The sequence below is a fragment of the Anarrhichthys ocellatus genome, unplaced genomic scaffold (genome assembly GCF_004355925.1).
Source record: "Anarrhichthys ocellatus isolate YVR2014 unplaced genomic scaffold, GSC_Weel_1.0 scaffold78, whole genome shotgun sequence".
Classification (NCBI taxonomy): Eukaryota; Metazoa; Chordata; class Actinopteri; order Perciformes; family Anarhichadidae; genus Anarrhichthys; species Anarrhichthys ocellatus.
The window spans coordinates 1077158-1084172 of NW_022280108.1; positions in this window are offsets into that span (position 1 = coordinate 1077158).

A 7015-nucleotide genomic window follows, 5' to 3' on the forward strand; every position below is an offset into this window, starting at 1 on the left:
AGTTTCCTGTAACTATCCCTCTAACTTTGCCTTTATGTCCCAAAATAAGAGCCCTAACCAGGACTTGGTTTCTAATAAGTGTCTCTAACTCACTGGAGGGGGGTCAATCCAGTCCATCATTTCATTTGAGCTAAGGTTCAAATCCCCAGTATACCCGCAGTCCAGCAGTTGACAACCTTCAATATTTGTTGCTAGATTGAAAATAGTTGCTGAGAAAGAGCAGCAGCTGGCAAACCATATTGTTAAAGGCGCTCGATATGAAACTCAGAGCATATTTATCTCCCCACAACCAGAGCTGCTAGCAGCTAACGGTGCTAACAGTGCAAACAAAGATGATGGAAGTTTATTTTGAAAAGGCCGTACGCAACAAGCAGAAAACTACTCATACAAAATGTTGTGTGAGGATATTTTGGTCAGATAGACATTAATCCTTTATATATTTACATAGATAATAGTTGTTTGTATAGAGAACCTTTTATGGAACCAGTTCATGTGAACGTTGTTGTCCATCACCTTCATGATTAGGAATAGTATTAACTCCCCTCAGAGTATAGAGACTATAATCATATCCTTATGCTAGCATTCCCTTTCTTATTGTATTTTTTCCTTCTTAATGTGTGTATTTTATTTCTAATCCTGTATTGAATTGTATTCGTTCATATCTGCAATTTCAGTTTCAGAAAGTATTCTATCAAATTATAGAAGCAAAGATCAGAAAACCATTTATAACTTCGGTTATTCTGATGATTGAAGTAAAATTGGCTTAACGAGCAAAGTGAAAATTTCAAGGAAGAAATGCCGTTTGTATGAAAATCCATCCATTGTTTTGATCTCTCATCACTTTCAGTTCAAGTCACCTCATCCAGAGCCAGAAGACATGCCTCTACAACTTCAACCATCTGTTTTCTTTTTACATCCACTTATATTTAACAGACTTGAGAGGGCAGAAATGTGTTGCATATGTCTGAAAACTCTCTTTGGGGGCTGGATGATCGCCACTTTGGCCATTTCTACTCTTTAGAGTAAACAAAAGACCACCAGGCGAGATTCCTTCTCTGCATATATACATATTTAACAATGTCAAAATAAATAAATATTGATTATTAAAATAAAATGTGTCTTTTCTGACAGACTGGCATCGTAACTCTTTTCCATCACGTCGGTTCTTGTTTGTGCATCTTCAGACATGTGGTTTTCGTTCCTGTCTGATCGAATTGGCACAAACTTTGAAACTCAAGCGGCATGTTGTCGACACAATTTCCAAGCACATTATATTTCTTCATAGCATTATGGCCTTTTGCCATTTTGTGCTGTTTTCATGGGAGCTCTCAGTTCAATGTGCTCAGAGTGAGGCAGATAACCTAAACTAGAAATGACCTCTGTCACATACCACATACATGTGTCATTGCTGTATAGAATAACACAATACTTTATCATGTTATGTTTAATCTAAGCATCAAAGTAGTGATAGACACCCATATGTTCCAGATTGTTTTCCATTCAAGTCAGTTTATGAGAAAATAACGAGTGAATTGCATTCCACCACGTTTTATTGAAATCTGTCTGTCGACACGATTTCAAGATATGCTGCTCAGACGAACAATTGGGACTGAAAACAGCTGAATTGCACGGCTGAAAATTCTGTGGCACTGGGCGAGAAATCAATTCAGGGTGAAGATGAAGTATCTTCTGCCAGTCAGACCCATAGACTGTATATAAGAAGTGGACGGAGTCACCGTGAGGCACCCATTGGTTGGTGGAATGATGCTTTGAAGCCTCGAGTTCGTCGATTTGGCCGTCGCCATCTTAAGAGCTAAGTACAACCAAACACTGAATAAGACATTTTCAGGCGACTCTTAATGTAACAATTAACTTCCATGAACTGAAAACAAACTGTAAAAGGGTAAAAGATGAAAACATGGACAACTCCCAGACCGGACAACGCTGTATTAGCGACTTGTCCATCAAAAGGTAGCCCTGCCCTAAAGCATCCCCTGCTTTATGGTCTGTTTGACTCTAAATGGACCATAATGTACTAAATGAACATCATGCTGTATTGAAGAAGACTTGAAACTAGAGATTGAGACCATAAACTCATGTTTACAATGTTTACTGAGGTAATAAATCAAGAGAGAAGTAGAGTCATTTTCTCATAGACTTCTATACAACCAGAGGAGTCGCCCCCTGGTGGTCACTAGAGAGAATACAACGGAAGTTGCCGATTGGTTAGATCCAATTGCCTTTTACATCATTTTCAGAGAACTATAGTTCTTGCACATCGTACTGATTTTTGACAGTGAACCATTGTGGCAGCATCCGTTTCTTTCCACCAACCACTTTAGGACCACCATCACGAATGTATCGCTCTGTTGACAGCTGAGTGGCTCTCAGGTCATCCTGTGGGTGTCTCGAGATCAGCGACTGTCTCTTTTTTAAATCCCCGTTTTATGAGAATCAAAGCAAAGCTCGGATGAAAGCTTCATCCTCTCACAAGGCCAAACAAAACTTCAGGAGGATCAAGAGACATAAGTGCTTGCAAACAAACCGAGAGGGTACTGTTTATACACAAACGCTGCACCTTTTCATCCTGGTGTGTAGATTTTATCCTCATTGAGGAAATACGAGAATACACACACATGTGCATCCATAAATAAAGACAAACACAACTTCTTTCAGACTTTAGTCCATGAAAGCTCTGCCAATTGTTGTTTGAAAGAAACTGGAGTCCTTTTTCCATTCTTGCAATCTGCCCACGTAGGACCCAGTAACGTTTTCTACATGGTTCATGGTGGAAGCAGTAAAAGCAGCTACATTCCATCAACATTACAAGGTTGTTAAATGTGATCAATCATTAAAGACGAGTATACGATGCTTTAAATGCCTTTTCATTACAAAAATCTATTTGAAGCAGCAGATTTTCCTCTGAGGAAACGTCTGCAGGCCAAACACCATTGAAAAAAGTCAAATGTTCTCGCGAGTAGCTGTTGTTGTTGTTTTCCACATACAGGCCGATGACAAGAATTTGACCCTGTTTAACTTAACTAAGCAAGTTGAGGGCAAACTGCTGAGTAAGTGCCCATAAATGTGATGGACACTGGTGCCGGGGTCGTCAGAGGTTCGACCAAGTCAATATTTTTCAAGTTTAAACTCAGCACTCGAGTCCTAAACTTTGAGTTTTGATTCCTAAACAAGTCTTTACGCACTCTTAACCAAATGTAATGCCATTTGCGTCTCCATCTGTAGTTTTGCAAACCAGCACATTTAGCATACTGCAATTCATTTCTTGTTGACCACCGCATAGTTTTTGAATGAAATTATTGATACAAGGCTCGGCAACATCACGTTTGTTCTTCATGGCTCTCTCCTGCAACTTGATTGGATGCTGACGGATTGGTTCACACAAATAGTTTCGGGTGGATTGAGTGTGGACTCGCTGAGAACGAATGGTATTAACATGAGTTGATTCAGTGGATTCGTAGCACACTCTTTAGATAACATTATACATTTTTTTTTATTTTTGGACTTGGGGGAAGCTATCAACTATTTCCAAGTCGAAAAGAAGTGGCGAGTCATTGGTGTTGAAGTCCAAGTCGAGTTGCAAGTCTTTTTTGATTTCGTCAAGTCGAGTCTCAAGTCATCAAAGTTGACTCGAGTCTCAAGTCATGAAACTGGAGTCCACACCTCTGGTAGTTGCTGCAGCCTTCCGAGTAAAGCAAACGTTGCTTTCTGAGCAATTTGAAGCATTTATTTTTAAAGTGGACTAAATGTTTACAGACGAAGCAGAATTCTTTCCATGCGGCAAAGTATCGGTTTCTCTCTGCATATATCCCTCAACGGCTCTGATTTGCTTTTATTTCACTGTGTGAATAAGTTTTTAAGTTTTTTCTCACCAGATTCACTTTACAGACTGTAAATCAAGAATGCAGACTATCTCTCATGAGGGGAATATAAAGAAAACCGCTTCACAGTAAACTAACCCAAACCCAGCACTGACACATTTTAGTGTTGACCAACATGAATACTTTCTGGATTTTTTTTCTTCCCTGCAGCACAATAATAAAGACTGCACACACATGTCATCATGTAACGTAGAGGTTTAAAGTTTCAAAATCGCAACATGGATGGCCTAACCACTGAACAATTAGGTTAAGTTTGACATGAAACAATAGCGCATTAGTGAATTATGAGAAATGCCGATTACACCAAACACCAGCGCTTTGTTCACACTAAAAATCTGCAGGCACCTCGGCTGCTGAATGAGTTATTACTGAAGGTGCAAAGTCATTTAATGGGGCATGAGGTGGCCTCTCGCAGCCTGGTTTTGATTACGAGAATTCCTTCGAATCTGGGACATTCCCTGAGACTGCACGTGTCGCAGATTTGACATTCTGCTCATGTACAGCAACATGAGAAGCCACAAACGTGATGAAGTTAAACACATTTACAGCGCCATAAAGTATCACTACAAAGTATGAGAATACTTAGGCACCGCTGGCCCGTTTCCCAGACAGGCATTGGGCCTGCTTCTTGGTTAAAGTGCCCATAATAAACGTAAATTGGCTTTTTCTGATATGGCTTGTAATAGTATCACATTAAATCGTAATGCCTTATCCACACAGCGTAGGAAAGCACATTGCTAGCTTTGTTCGACACATTTTTCTGGAACCAATGTAGATTTAAAGCATGGTGGGATTAGAAAAGCTAGCTAATTAGTGGACAGCTGGGCAGTTAGCTAGCATGCTAATTCCACCATGATTAATGCTACACTGGTTACAGACAAGGAGTTGAACCGCAGGCTGATGAGCAGCGGTCTGATGGTTCCTGTGCCTCAGTCCTCGCCGCTGCAGACGAGGACAAGCTAACTAGCTAACTAGCTAATTAGCCATCCATCCGTCTCAAGATCTGCAACCGCTCTCCACTTTATGATCCCACTGACGTGTGTCGTCCCCATAACGACTAATAACAACCACAGGAAACAGTTAAATGTCCGTTAAACTCCGATTTTATTTCTATGTGCCATCTGCAAATACTCTCACAAATGAGGACTAAAATAGACGGTTGAGATCAATCTAATTTAACTCCAGGACTCTGCAATCAAGAAGTTACGACTCTTAAGCAATGTGTTGCAGATGTGTTACGGAAAAGCCACTTTTAAAACAAGGATTATTCTAAATTAAGGCTTGTTCCTGGTTTAATTCCTCCTCTGTCCAGAAACAGGCCCCATTAGTTGTAGTTTAATGATCAGAGACAGAGTTTGTGTGTATTACCTCACACTCTGATCTGAGAAACACGCTTCTTCTCGTGGGCTATAAAGTTGTGTGAGACGCAAAAGTGTGGAAACATGAGACCAGGTTTTGTGCCCCGATCATTTTAATGCCCAATTTTAGGGCAACTGTGAAGTGGATGTCTGAGGATTTAGGTTGCAAGACAAACATATTGCAGCCTGGTGGTCTTACAATGCAACATATAGGGGGAAAGAATAACTGGATCACTTGTGTTGTTCACAGTGCAGCTCTTGATTGTTTTGGTGGGAAATCCTGCAGTTAAGACCAGTGAAGCACGATCGTGTCATGGCAATGCACTTCTCATTTTATTTGGATTTTAGAAAATACAACAAGCAAATAAGAAGCTCCAGAACAAAAGAAAACACATGTTGGTAGAACAATAAGTTAAACAAAAGTGTGAAAGAAACCCTTTAGAGTAAACGAGTATGAAAAGCCTCGTAAGTGAACTGTTACACACCGTATGCTGAAGAGATCGGGATGAAACAAATATGTACAATACCAAAGAAACGTGGTAGCAATATAATTTTCACATAATTTACAAGATAACTAGTATAGATGGCATACCAGCAGCTACACATCACTGTTGATATCTAAAACAAATGGTGGACATCAGCACTACATAATTCATTTTTAGTTTTGTTAGAAACATTTCTAAAATCAAGAACAACATCACTCTTCTCCACCCAGTTTACTTCACTATTCACAATAAGCCAGAGACTGAATGGCCACATATTGGAGTCATAATGACTTCTTTCTCCTCGACAGAAAGAAAATCCACGTTGTCCTCCTCCTTTCTCTTTCTCATGGCGCTCCCTTTCTGTTTCCCCTCTCTCAGAGGAAATCTATATTTCATTTGCTTCATGGACTTGGCCGTGAGCAGGAATTTGAGTTCATAATAGGACGGGAATAAAAGTATCCAACTTCTGTCTTTTTCCATATTCCAAAGAGGAACTGTAACGTATATATATAAAGTGGGTCGAAAAAAAACTAAAGAAGGTGTCAACAAATGGAGTGTTTCTGATAAACAGACGCAGTGAACTTCTCACTCATGTTGTTTTATGAACTGGAATTCTTCAGCGTGAACACGAGCGAGAGTTGAAGTTCCTCTCTCGGTCAGGTGCTCGAGAGAGAGAGAGAACGTGTATCAAAGTTAATTCATCATTAAAGTATTTTTCTTGCAAAAAGGTTGTTTATAATTCAAGATTGTGGAAGAACTTTTAAGGACGTCTCCTGCAGGGTTTTATTTACATTTCAGTGGGTGGTGCTTTGGATAGCTGCATACGGAGTCATTTACTACCGGTTATAGCTCGGTAAAACCCAGTTATCTGCTTATAAGGAATTATTGCTGAAAGATAAGCATCAAAACAGAGAAGTTCTCTCTGAAAGTCTGAAAAATAAACTGCATAGAGTTACAAAATGCAAAAAATGTCCATCGGCAACATGATTATGATGTGTAACTGTAACATATTTTAATAACAGGAGGAACCTTTACACCCCTTAACGATGCTAAAACGAAATATCATTATACCTTAAACCGCTTTGCAAAACACATACCGACATGGTACTTCTGGGAAACTGCAAATGCAATGTGAAATAATGCAAAATGATTCTGAAAGGCAGAAAAAACACCAATCAACTTAAAATTCTCTGGTGATAATCCATATCACACACACACACACACACACACACACACACACACACACACACACACACACATACACACACACACA